Raw genomic sequence first — 12928 nt, forward strand, 5'->3', positions numbered from 1 at the left:
TTCGTACGGGGACAAGTCAGCCCCTGAGCCTCAGCTTTCTCACCTGCCAAATGGACACAGCAAGCCTCCACTCACGGTCACGTCGTGAAGGGGCCATAAATGGACACAGAGGGAACCTTACTCAGGGCGATGTTGCCCCAAGTTCGTCCAGGCCCAACTAGTCCCTGAACGCCAGTGTGCTGCCTCGCTAGACCCCGCGGGACCCCGCTCCCCTCGGACTTGGCGCTGGCCTTGCAGCAAACACGCCCACCTGGAGGGAGCTGATGCTCTGGGGAAGTGACCTTTTTATTCTTAGGACTTCATGGCCATCGGTCATCGGGAGGCTGTGTGGTGATTCTGCCTCGTGGTGGACCTGAGCAGCGAGGTCAGCCTGCGTCAACACGTGGGAGCCAGGCAACTGCTCTGGGCCCCACGCTCAGCCCTTGCTGGAACCAACCCCCCACGGGGCTCCATGGGTGACTCTAGATCAAGGGCTCAGCATAGACCAGTCCTCTGCCCGGCACGCAGTCCCTCCCCCCAGGTGGACAGCGACGCCTCACCCCTTCTCTCGGCCCATCCTTCCCAGCTGAGTGAACACGGAAGGGCAGCCACGGTGTCGTCAGGTGAGTGTGACCCCAGGTCAAGGGAGGTCCCGACACCAGATAACGCCCTGAAGAGGGGTGCTTCCTGGGACTGGGGGGGTTGGCTTTATGCCACATCTCACCCTATTTAGTGTGTAAACAGGAAGCTGTGTTCAGAAAATTGCAAAGGAGAGCCCAGGACACACAAAGGACCCTAGAAAAAGATGGAAAGGTTTGAGGGATAATGAAAGCCAGGAAAAATAAATTTCAAATCTATTTTGAACGAGGCTCTGTGTTATTGCAATTCTTTGCGTTTGTGAATGACTAATTGTAATCCAGTCTCAAGTGATGGAAAAACCGAAAGGCAACTCCAAACACGTAACGTTAGCCGCTACGTTACATTCAGTGTAGCTAATACGTCCCTGGATGGGAAGACGATAAGTTTTCACCACAAGAAAATGTGTTTCTTCTTGCTAAATACATGTGGAATATACAGTAAAAGAATATTGCCTTGAAATGGGGCTAAGTTCCTAGCTCCCAGACACACTCATGACTGGGCCCCGGCTGCTGGGAGGAGGCGCAGTCTGCGTGGGATAAGGCCTCAAGTCATTTGTTGGTTTAAACATGGAATCCATTGCTTGTGCACTTATTAATTAGAATAAAATTTATTGAGCACCTATGATACTGCGAGTGCAAGAAGGAGTTAGCCCCGTGGCCCTCACAGAGCCCAGAGAGAAGGGGGGGCAGGGGCGGGCTGCAGGACCGGGGTGGGAACCAGCCCAGTTGCACGGCCAGCAAGAGCTGTGGGAACACGCAGGACAGAAGTGGCCAGGCCAATGTCCCCTTAGCCAGGTGGCCTCTGTGGGAGGGAGGAGCGCTCTTGTCCTCTCCCTCTGTGATGGGGGGGCTCCGAGACCAGAGGGCCCCCTCCCCTGACAGCTCTCTTGCTTTGGACCGGGGGCCAGGGGCTCAGGAAACTTCAGTAAAAGGCCAAAACCTGATCTCTGTTGCCAGGAGGCAAGAGCCTAGGGCCAGGTCACAGCATGAGCCCTGGAACCTTCCTTGTCTGTGAAAGAGGGGTGAAAGCCCCCCCCCGCCCCCACCACCTCCCTGCACGCTCCCTAAGAAAGACGGCGGGAGATGCGAGTTCCCAGGCCCTGGGGCCAACTTGCTAATTGCCCTGGAGTGACCTCTCTTCTGGAGGAACTTGGTAAAACATCAGGAGATTATTTTTCCAAAACCGTTTTTTAAAAAATCCCAGGCACAATAAAAGCACATTGTGCTTCTCAGCATTTGTTTTTAAGAGTGTTTTTCCACTGCGTTTGGACGGCAGGGTTCTGTTTCTCCTCTCGCTTCTCCTGGAGTCCTTGGCGGCGGAACACATACCACGGTTCCCCCTTAACCCGCTCCGAGGACGGGACGTCCCACCACCCAGCAGCGTCGGTCTCCTGCGTCTCGAAAGGCTCAGGGCGGTGCCAGGACCGGCCGGGATGCCAGAGGCATGAGGTCACGCGCCGGGCGCTGTGCTCTGCTTCCTGCTCCTTCCCGCCTGACAAACGCATGAATCATATCAGCTCGGTCCTCTGACTCGGCTCATTTCCCTGTTCCACAGACAGCTGGGACTTGGAGGAAGTGGGGCCAAGTGGGATCAAAACACGAAGCCCGGTGGCTTTTTCCTTAGAGGCTGGACCCCCTTTTCCCGCCTGGAGGAAAGCACAGCATCTGGCTTAACCCGGCCGGTTCCCGCCCTGGCCCAGCGGTGGTGATCTCCGTGGAAAAGCCAGAGGCTCCCAGGGCCCAGGGCGAGGTGCCTGCCACGGTGGCAGCGGGGGCTCTTGTGCACCACTGGTCTTGGCCCTGGCAGGGCGGCTGCACCATGGGGGTGGGGGGTCCAGGCTTTGAAGCCTGCATCCTCTTTGCATCAGAGTTGTTTTGAAAAAGGCTGACAGCTGAGTTCTGATCCCCAAGCACTTGGAGGAGAAGGAGGCGTTTACTGGCCAGGAGGCTGTGGAAGTCAGACGGCGGCTTCTTTTCATCCAGGGGCCAGGGCCCCCTCCACTGGCCGATGCACCTCGTGAGCCCGCTTCGTCCCCCCTGCCCCACGCCTCTCTGACGGCTGCCCCGCACCCTCTCGGGAGCAGCGAGCTGAGCTTAGTTGTGACTTCAAATGAAAACCTGCTGATCACACGTGTATCTTTTCCATTTATTTTAAAGTTGTGTCTAAATACACCTAACACCCAATTTACCATTTCAACGGTCTTTAAATTGCTGTTCTGTGACATTAAGTAGCTTCGCCTTGTTGTGTAACCTCCATCCATCCACAGAAGTGTGTCATCTTCCCAAAGAGAAACTCTGTCCCCTTTAATTTTTTTTTTTTTAATCTTTTAGGGCCACACCTGCGGCATAAGGAGGTTCCCAGGCGAGGGGTGGAATTGGAGCTGTAACCACCAGCCCATGCCACAGCCACAGCAACATGGGACCTGAGCCATGTCTGCAACCTACATCACAGCTCACGGTGATACTGGATCCTTAACCCACTGAGCGAGGCCAGGGATCAAACCTGCGTCCTCAATGGATACTCGTTGGATTCGTTTCTGCTGCGCCATGACAGGAACTCCACTCTGTCTGCTTAAACACTAACTCGCCATCACCTCGCTTCAGCCACTTGACAGCCACCCTCCCACGTTCTGTCTCTGATTTTGATGACTCTAGGGGCCTCTAGAATAACCCAGTACATGGCTTTTTGTGACTGGCTTTTTTCACTGAGCATGACGTCTTCAGGGTTCCTCTGTACTATAGCCTGTGTCAGAATTCCTTCCGATTTAAGGCTGAATAATACTGCATTTTATGAAGAGACAACATTTTCTTACCCGTTTATTCTTCGATGGACAGCTGGGTGGCTGTCGTGAATAAGGCTGCTATGAACGCGGGTGTGCACACGGCTGTTCAAGACTATTTTCAATTCTTTGGGGACAAACCTAGAAGAGAGGTGTCTAGACTACATGGTAATTCCATGGAAATTTTCTGAGAACCTGCCGCACTGTTGTGTTTATTTTTTTAAAGGGTTGCATAAGATGGGAATGTAACTCTTTAAATTAAAAAAAAAAAAAATAGGAGTTCCCGTCTTGGCGCAGCGAAACGGATCCGACTAGGAACCATGAGGTTGCAGGTTCGATCCCTGGCCTCGCTCAGTGGGTTAAGGATCCAGTGTTGCTGTGAGCTGTGGTGTAGGTCGCAGACACGGCTCGGATCTGGCGTTGCTGTGGCTGTGATGTAGGCCGGCGGCTCCAGCTCTGATTCGACTCCTAGCCTGGGAGCCTTCATATGCCACGGGTGCAGCCCTAAAAAGACAAAAGACAAAAATAAAAATTAAAAAAATAAAATAAAGAGCATAAGAAACGTAGGTTTCGTGGCAGATCTGTCGTTCATGGAGGAGGCGGGCTGCAGTGTTGCATTTTCTTTCTGGTTGATCCACGTGGAGAAGTTTTATAAGCTTCCTTCTCTTTAAAGATCTGGTCAAATTAGAGTCTATTATTAGTAGCATATAGTCAGTGAAGAGCAGAAGGAAGAGCTACTAAATTTACTCTTTAGAGAAGACTGCACAGTTAAGGCGATTGCCTTGTCCTGCTGAGGTGTGTTTACTCACCTGAACCATGACCTTTCATCTCCCCCGTCACTCATTCATTCATTCCTTGGTTCCTTCAAACCCACTGCCACCTGCTGGCCGTTAGTCAGCAGGCAGGGCTCTCTCCCCCAGGCACCTGCGTCTGTGTCTCACTACTCTAACCGTGTGCTGGACACGCGAATGCCCCAGCAGTTAGACCCAAATGACGAGGGGCATGAGGGGCGCGGCCCGGAGACCCCGGGAGCCTGGGTCCCAAGGAGCAGCGGCTGGTGGCTCTGGGGAAATGCAGGCCCGCGGTTCCAGATCATTCTCGCTATCAGGTAAGGCAAGACATCGAGAAGCTGGTGTGAAGTCTGCCCGTTTTAAGTGCTAACCCCTTATTCAGAAAAAAAATATTAAACCCGGCACAGGCCAAATAAAAATACATTTGTGGTCAAATGCAGCCCTCGGGTCAGTAGTCCTGGCCTCCACCCACTCCAGTGAAGTTCTTCCCGGGTCACAGAGGCCGAGTCCGCACTCTTGTTTCCCACTGGGTGTCCATCGAGAGGGGATGGACGGACCGAGAAAGGGGGAGGGAGGCGGCTCTCCACGAAGCCCCCGGAGCAGTGGCTGCTCAGCCCCCGCAGGCCTGGGCCTCTTGGCTTCACTGTGTGTTACTGGAATGTTTCCCAAGGGAGAAGCTTCCGCCAGAACTGACGGCACGGCCATCTCTTTCCACTGTGACTCGTCCTAAGTCACGCTTGCCTTCCTCTCAGGTGGCACTGACCTGGCCAGGAGAGTCGTGGGAAACGGCAGAAGGGAACGGAACTGAATACTCAGTCAGTGGGATTGAGCAGGATTTCGCTTTGCAGTTGGCACGAGGAACGCCCTGGGGCGGCCCGGGACTGACCGGAGCCCGGCCACTGGGGAGCTCCACGTTGTGGGACCTGCCCCAGAGCCCCGACACTACACCAGACCTGGGATCCCGCGACATCCTGTGCCACACCCCTGGGCTGTCACCCGTGGGTGGGTGACAACATCCACTGCTGGCTGGGCTCCTGCAGGACCAGGAAAGGCCGCGACGGGGCTGTTTTCAGGGCGTAAGGACGGGGCCTGGGGTGCGTGTGTGGAGCCCGCACAGGTGCTGGGCGGAGCCCATGGGGCTGAGGAAGGCGGGGGCCCACGATGGGAATCCCACATCCAAAGCTGTGGCCTCTGGGTCGAAGGAAGGATACTTTTCAGGGAAGGAGGGGAGAACCCCTTTATTTGATAGTTCCTGGCACGACTTATAACACTTAATTTATAAAACTTTAGGCATCTAGCCGTGGTATGCAGCCCTCCATCTGTACGCAAGCTGGCAACCCCAAGATGTCAGGAGTGGCCTGGGGCCCAGTTCCTTTTGCCCGGGTATTCTGGTCACTACTACTGTGTTAACTGGTGCTACAAACCACCATCTCATTATGCTCGTGGATTCTCTGGGACAGAAACTTGGACTGGGCACAGCTTATCTCTGCCCCACCATGTCTGGGGCCTCGGCTGGAAGAACCGCTCGGTGGGGGGAGGGGGGGTGACATTATCGTCGGTGCCAGAATCAGCCCTGTTGATTGGTGCTGGCTGTTGGCTGGGATCTCAGCCAGGCTGTGGCTGCAGCCCCTAGATATGGCGCAGGCTTCCTGCCCAAGGAGGACAGTCTTGGAGGGCCACCTTCTTACACGAAGGATCGGGCTCCAGAGGCGAGAACCCCAGAGAACTAGGCGGTAGCTGCACTGCTTTCCCCAGAGACACAGACCCCACCTCCCAGTCCACGCCATGCAGAAGCTCCTGGGCTAGAGATGGAACCCAAGCCACAGCCGTGACACCAGGTCCTAACCCACTAGGTCACCAGGGAACTCCCTTGGGGACCATGTTTTGATGTCACCACACGGATAAAATACTGCAGGCCATCCCAGTGTTGGACCAGCTTTTAGGAATTTATCTAAAGGCAATTCAAGGAGCATTTCATGGGAACATGATATCTTAAATTTTATAGTTCCTACATGAAGGAAACTTAGAGGTTTTCCTCCTATACAACAAAAAAATTCTAAAAATTTGTGTCATCAGTCACAAATTTTTGAAACTGAAACTTTTCTAAAATATCAGTAATAACTCGTTTGATCACCGTGAGAAAACCCGAATTACATCTTTCTATTCTCTCTACACAAAAGATCGTGGAATTGTCCCCATAGGAAGTGGAGATAATATGTTGCCAAAAAGTGCAGGTGTTTGGGGCTGTTACATCATCACATGAACAGCTTTAAGAATATTCAGGACATAAGGCAGTAATTAATCCCAAAGAAGGAAAGACCAAGATAAGCAAGAGCAATGCAGGAAACTTCTCGGAGGGAGAGATGGGGTCCGACGGGCAGGAGAAGGGGGGCTGAGCCAACTGGTCAACCTGTTTTGTCCATTCCACCCACCACCAGTTCCGACAGGCTCAGTTCTCATGCTGATTGGTCCGTGTCTGCCCTGGCAGTTGGTCAGTGATTTGCATATCATCCCTGTCGGTTGGGTGAACAACGCTAGCAAAGGCACAGAGAAGGAAAAATCTTGGCCCGGTTCTCAAACGGTAAGGAAACTGGACTGGCTTGAGTCCAAGCGGGGCAGTGATGGGGAGTCAGCTGTTTAATTATCGTAAAAACCGATTGTGAGGAATACTGAATGTCCAGCAAAGAAATCTGTCCATAATCCTGCAAGCAGTGCAGAAGCATGAACACTTTCGGGAAGGCGATGACAGGAATGGCGGTGTTTGTTGTGTTTTAGGAAGATCGGTGCAGGGGTTGAAGGGGTTAAACCAGCAAGACCTTTTCAGGAGGTGCTTGCAGTGATCCAGGCATCTGCTTTTCAGATGTTAGCTGGGGAGCCAGGAATTTAGGCTCGTTGGTGGGTCACCTCCTCATCTCAGGGTTTGGACTGTCAGCTTATGATGGACCGCGTGTGGAAGCCCCTGGGCCCCTTGCCCAGCGTAAAATCCCCCACTTAAAATCCCCTGGTCCCATCTCCTTCCAGCCGCTGCGGTGAGCAGTTCTATTCACCCGGCTTCGTGCACCTCGTCTCATCCCCATCCTTGTGGCTCCGCGACGCAGGGACGGCCCGGCTGTCCAGACAAGGGCGCGCTCCTCCACGCACAACTCAGACACGCAGGGGTGTCAGCATCCTGGGCACAAGCGCCGATGACCGCAGACGTGGGCTGTAGCGTAAACACCTCCCCTGTGCTCCTCGCCCCGCGATGACACATTTCTAGAGCGTCCGAAGCTCCCGTGGGGTTGGTCGGACGGTGCCCCGGAGGGACCGCCGTCTTGGCCTCACTGGCCTCGCTCCGGCCTCCCGTCTCACCCTGAGACCCCCTCCTGCTCCCTGTGACTGCAGTCCTGGGCGCACCCCAGGCATGAGCCTTTGCACCATGCACTCCTCTTTGGGGAAACCCGGGCCGAGCTAGAACAGGGCCCTCCCGACCATGGCTTCAGAACCCAGAATGTTCTTCCCCCACTGGGAGCATCCATCCACGTGGCCTACGGCGAATGTCTCCTTGTGACCTTTTAACTCTGCAGTGAGATCGCATACCTGACGCCGTCCGTGTAATAAGGGGTGATGTTAAGCTTGCAGGGAGGTCACTCGAGGTCCCGGGAGGAGTGGAGAGCTTGGCAGAGTTGGTCCTAGATTTGAGCTTTGCCGCCGACTAGGGGAGCGATGAAGGCAGTGGGGCCTGGGGCACCTCCATCCAGAAAAGAAGGAGGCGGACACTGCCCGCCGGCGCCGGGTCCCGTGAACACCAAACGGGACAGTGTCTGTGCGCTGGCAGTGGGCTCTCTGCCTTTCTCCCCCAGCTGCTGTTTGGATGGAGAGTCACCTTTCCCCGCCACCCCCCGCCCCTGCCCCCGCCACCCCACCCCTGCCCCCAGGCAGGCTCTGAGCGACCACATCGGAAGGGACCGGGCATGGTTTTCCTGGCCGCCGGGGCTGGAAAAGGCAAGAGGAAAGCTGTGACGGGATCTGGGAAGGAAGAGCACAGTCGAAAGGTCACTGTCACTTTGGCCAGGATGTGGATGAGACAGGTCATTCCTGGAAGTCGCTAGACACCGTCTTGTGACCCTGGCAAGTGTCATCCTGAAGATGACACGGAAAGGAGGGAGCGGCTCCCAAGCTTCCAATCCAGCTGCGTCCACAGCCATGACGTCTGGTCTTTGCGGACACGTGTGTCATTGAACCCTTTACGTGAGCCAGTCCGAGTCAGGCTCCTCTGACCTAGAACAAAAAAGAGTCCCAGCTGGTGTCGTATGTAAACAGGCTTTGTCCTTGTCAATCCCTATGAAAACATTAGTTTTTATTCATTCATTCATTTCTTTTTTGAAGGTAGGGGTTTGGGGTTTCGTTTTTGTTTTGGCCGTGTTGCACAGGTGGCTTTGATAAAGGATCTCAGTTTCCAGGCCAGATATTGAACCCTGGGCTCCAGCAGTAAAAGGGCAAAGTCCTCACCCCTAGGTCACCAGGGAACAGCAAGTTTTTCTCATTTTTATTACTACTAGTTAGAAAAAATACCTATGGTCTATGGAGCAGATTGAGAAATTCATTTGAATGTAGTACCTTTTGGGAAAAAAAAATCTAAACCACTGCCTTACAATGTTCAGAGATAGCTCCCAGCTACATTTAATCTACATAAAAACAATCACGAAACAACCCTACAAAACTGAGTTTAAAAATATATATTAAACTCACAAGTCAAAAAGAAAAGACTGTCATATTTGGCTACATGAAAATAAAACCACAGGAGTTCCTGGTGTGGCTCAGCAGAAATGAATCTGACTAGTACCCATGAGGATGCAGGTTCAATCTCTGGCCTTGCTCAGTGGGTTAAGGATCCGGTGTTGCCGTGAGCTGTGGTGTAGGTCACAGATGTGGCTCGGATCTGGCATTGCTGTGGCTGTGGTGTAGGCCGGCAGCTACAGCTTCAATTTGACCCTTAGCTGGGGAAGATGTTTGGAACTTGTATGACAGATAAAAGAGTATTCTCAATATATAAAAAGTTCTTATAAATCAATAGGAAAAGAAGAAATCTCAACAGAAAAAGAGGTTAAATTTTTTATCATGAAATTTAAAAAGCACAAGATACTCAACTTAAAAAATCAAAGAAAGTCAAGTGTTATCAGGCTAAAGAGCATCGCTAGTAATTGTAATAACTAATATATATTAAATGTCAGGCACTATAAGAATTCTCTCACAAAGACATAGGTATAAGAATGATTATTATAGCATTAAAAAAAAACAAATGTCAAGCAACAGAAAATTATTAAAATATGTTGTGATAATCCCTATATGGAAATACCTTTGGGCTTAAAAAGGATCTAATAGGCCTTTAAGTGTTAACATGGAAAGAAGTGTGACATACCGTTGACGTTATCAAACTATGTACAAAATCATTCCATTTATATTAAAGTACATGTTTATACATTTAAAGTGTGGAAGTAAATGCCAACTATTAATAATGATTCTCTCTCAGGTTTGGGTTCCAAAAAGACCATTTAATGTAGTTTTTACAAAAGTCATATAGTATAAAAATGTTTTTATTTCAAAAAAAGAAACAAGGAGTTCCCGTCATGGCTCAGTGGCTAATGAACCCGACTAGGAACCAAGAGGTTGTGGGTTCCATCCCTGGCCTTGCTCAGTGGGTTAAGGATCTGGCTTTACCGTGAGCTGTGGTGTAGGTCACAGATGCAGCTCAGATCTGGCGTTGCTGTGGCTGTGGCACAGGCTCCAGCTGTAGGTCCGATTGGACCCCTAGCCTGGGAACCTCCATATGCTGCAGGAGCAGCCCAAGAAATGGCAAAAAAAAAAAAAACCAAACCAAACCAAAACAAAAAAACGAGCACAAATCAGAGAGAAGCCCAGGCTGGGTGATCTGGGGCCACCCTGACAGTGGAATTTACCCCCTTGTCCTCGGCAGCGTCTGAGCGCCGACGAAGCCTGTGGCAGGTGACAGTCCCTCTCACGTCTGGGGAGATGGAAGGAGGGAGGCGGGGCTGAGAGATCTAGGCTCCACCCCCTCAAAGTGCTGCAGGGAGTGGGCTGCGGGGCCTCTCGGGCTCGGAGAAGGGGAGAACTTCCCAACCAGGAAACCAGGAATGGCAATTGTCACAATCAGCGAGTCACAGTCAATCACAAGTGAACCAAGAGGACTGGTTTCTCACGTTCACTCCTGAGAGTAAGTAAGTGCCTGGCAAAGGTGTTCAGACGGGGCCCTGGAGAAGCTGAGACGCAGCCATTTGCCAGGTTGCTGTGAAGGCAGAGGCTGCCCCCAACTGCTCGGCCGCTGAATCAAGTTTTTTGTACTTAATCTAATCCCCTCCCAGACCTTTGGATTCACCTGTGGACTGATGCAATAACAGTCACCTGCTACGACCAGCGACGTCTGATAAGGTCCGTGAGTCATTACCTTTGGCAGAACAGGCACCTCCCCACCTAGCCCGAGAAATCTGGATTTCCAGATAACCAGCAGCAGGGTTTCTAGATAACCAGCCGCAGGGTTTCTGGATAACCAGCGGCAGGGTTTCTGGATAATCAGCCGCAGGGTTTCTGGATAACCAGCAGCAAAGAAGAATGGCTTAAGCAAGTAAGCTCTAGGCTCCCTGATCCGTGTCTTGTGATCAACTTAGATGAGTTCTGAGAACGTTCTCTTGGTTGAATTCTGGACCTGCACAGCTCAAAAGGATCTGATAGTCCAGTCTGTAATTTCCCAGGTAAAGACCGAAGCGTGGGGAGTTCTGCGGCTTTCCCTGAGGCCATAACAAGCTGGAGAGCCAATCCGAGGAGAACCCGGCCTCCTCCCAGGCATGAATTCCACTCTGCCGTCTACATCCTGGGCCCCCACACTTCCCGCTGCACGTTTCAGGGGTTTGTGAAGAGTGAGCTTTTACCCCTTCATGCCCGACAGAGAACTGGAAGTGAGGATGCAGCTCTAACACTTTTACCGCGACACCCGGTCCTGCTGACATCAGCAAAGTCTCGAGGTCATCTGACCAAACAATGAGACACCTGCTCCTTCCTTCACATATCAATTATTTATTGGGCATATACGATATGCCAGGCCCCGGAGCAGGACAACGAAAACACACAGCAGCCTCAAGGGGCCAGAGAACCCAGCGATAACTTTAGGCCGCACGTCCTCAGACAGTTCATCTGGTCGGACTCATGCTTGCCCTTGGCCATGGCAGCTCTCGTACAAGGAATGACTCCCCCAGTGCAGAACGCACAAGCCATCAGCTCTAGGATGTTGCCCCCGCGGATGGCGGTCTGGAGGGAATCTGGGTGCCAGGAGGTGAGGAAGCCTTCACCTCTTACGTTTCACGCGCGGCTGGAATCTCAGCATCCTGAAAGCGCTGGCGGGGAGTCCCCTCAGACAGCACGAGCTGCATCACCAAGACCCAAGCCCCAGTCCTACCCTGGCCATTAGAGACAATTCCACTGGCTCAGCCAAGATCCCAACCGGTTAATTTCGGCTCCAAGGGAAGGATGGCTACACGTTAGCAGACACGTAAACCACCACGTCCAGTGAACGGTGTCTGAGGATGGGCGTCCTTATGTCACATGGCCACCTGTGCATGTGGACACTGTTGACAGCCAGTGTCTGCGCACAGGCCGAGGAGCCCGAATCCGCTGAAGGAGGCTATGCACGGACGCCAGCGTCACGGGAGGCCTCCCTCCCCGAGGAAATGCCTCTCCTGGGCTTTCTGCAGTCCGTCCCCGAGGGCGCCACCCACACCCTGAAGGCAAAAGTCCTGGCTTCGCCATAGATTCGTACTCTAAAGAGAAGGTACAGATTGATTTTTCAAAATCTGGGAGACAAAGCTGGTCACTTAAAACCAAGAATGATGGAAGAAGTTCTTTGGACGGAGGAGAGAGGCTATTGGAGAGAAACACGCGCCTTCGGGAGTGAAGGAGGAGAAACGAACACGCAGAGCCCGGGGCATACAAGAAACTGGGTCCTCTTCCGGAGCCTATCAACTGTGTGTGATGGTCCAGAACAAATTCTACCAAGGTCCGACGGGCCGGTGCGTGTGCAGGCCACACACACAATAACTACGGCAAATAGGGAGAGAGAGGGACTTACACATGGTGGCAAGACTGTCACATTACTCCTAAAGTAGTGAAATATTACTCCAAGAAAACTGAAAACATTGAGAATACAGGGTGCAATCTCAAAAGCAACCTCTAACAATCCACAAAAAGATACAGCAAAACAAACAAACAAAACACAACAGAAAAATTTTAACTGGGAGTTCCCGTCGTGGCTCAGCGGTAACAAACCCGACTAGCATCCATGAGGACATGGGCTCAATCCCTGGCCTCGCTCACTGGGTTAAGGATCCCTCATTGCTGTGGCTGTGGTGTAGGTGGGCGGTTACAGCTCCTATTGGACCCCTAGCCTGGGAACCTCCATGTGCCGCGGGTGCAGCCCTAAGAAGACAAGAAAAAAGGAAAAGAAAAATTAAAATTGAATACTAAAAACTAAAGTCATGCAAAAGGCAGCAGTAAAGGGGGAAACAGAGGAATGAAAACAGGGAAAAAATAGAAAATAAGTAATAAAATAGCAGATGCCAATAAAAGCCAAATTGTTAAGAAGCCATTTACAATGGCTCCCACTAAAAGATAAACGCTTTAACTACTTGCGTATAAAGCTAACACGTGCAGGATCTGTATGATGAAAACTACAAAATGCCATGAGCGTAAACAA

At 52.0% G+C, this 12928-nt stretch overlaps 1 long non-coding RNA gene across 8 annotated transcripts in view; it reads right to left on the bottom strand.

Annotated features, from left to right (window-relative positions):
• The window catches only part of LOC102161744 (uncharacterized), a 109779-nt gene that overhangs the window by 16908 nt on the left and 79943 nt on the right, over positions 1 to 12928 (bottom strand). The window contains exons 3-4 of one of the 8 annotated variants that reach the window (XR_014809500.1): positions 5666 to 8445; positions 1202 to 3069 (exon numbers count right to left, since the gene is read on the bottom strand). The exons of 5 other annotated variants lie outside the window; for them this stretch is intronic. This is a non-coding gene — a long non-coding RNA (uncharacterized LOC102161744). Of the gene's footprint in view, positions 1 to 1201; positions 3098 to 3774; positions 8446 to 12928 lie in introns of those variants that run through there. 2 more of the 8 variants (XR_014809495.1, XR_014809504.1) reach the window with 2 other exon arrangements.

The sequence above is a fragment of the Sus scrofa genome, chromosome 7, assembly GCF_054392235.1.
Source record: "Sus scrofa isolate SSC_HxYL_T2T_F1_AM1 chromosome 7, Sscrofa_HxYL_maternal_Yorkshire_Landrace_v2.0, whole genome shotgun sequence".
Classification (NCBI taxonomy): Eukaryota; Metazoa; Chordata; class Mammalia; order Artiodactyla; family Suidae; genus Sus; species Sus scrofa.